Here is a 526-nt window from a genome sequence, read left to right on the forward strand (position 1 = left end):
AAGGCGGTGGGTGCGCGGGCTTGGGGAGAGTCCCCGGCCGGGCTAAGGAAGAGACGCGCAGCCTGCCGCTTCCGTGGCGGTGCCACGAACTGAGGATACAGATACAGATGCGGCGTAGAGACCTGTTTAACCCTTCTGCGGCCTCCCCTTCAGGGTCTGGCTTATATAAGGCCACGGCTTTGATGTCAACCTCTCCCTGGAACCAATGGCAGGGGGGTGGGGGTGGCCGTCCCTGTTTTTAAGCTCAGCTTGAGCCACTAGGCACAGGCCTGGCAGCGCCCTGAAAGGTGGTTGCCACCCGCTCCCCCAAAATCAAGGGGGAAAATCTAGAGTCATCTTGCGAAAAGGTCTTCTAGAGCCCACCCTTTGACTTCACACAGGGAAACAGGGCCAGAGAAAGAAAGGTTCTTGTTCGACCCTCCAGAATTTAAAACGGGAATCCCAGAGATCGCCAGTCCCGAACTCCACTGCCCCCCTTGGCGTCAGAGGCAGAAGATGAGGGATCGCTATGGAGGCAGGGTAGGCC

Source organism: Myotis davidii, unplaced genomic scaffold (genome assembly GCF_000327345.1).
Source record: "Myotis davidii unplaced genomic scaffold, ASM32734v1 scaffold18, whole genome shotgun sequence".
In the NCBI taxonomy this organism is placed as follows: Eukaryota; Metazoa; Chordata; class Mammalia; order Chiroptera; family Vespertilionidae; genus Myotis; species Myotis davidii.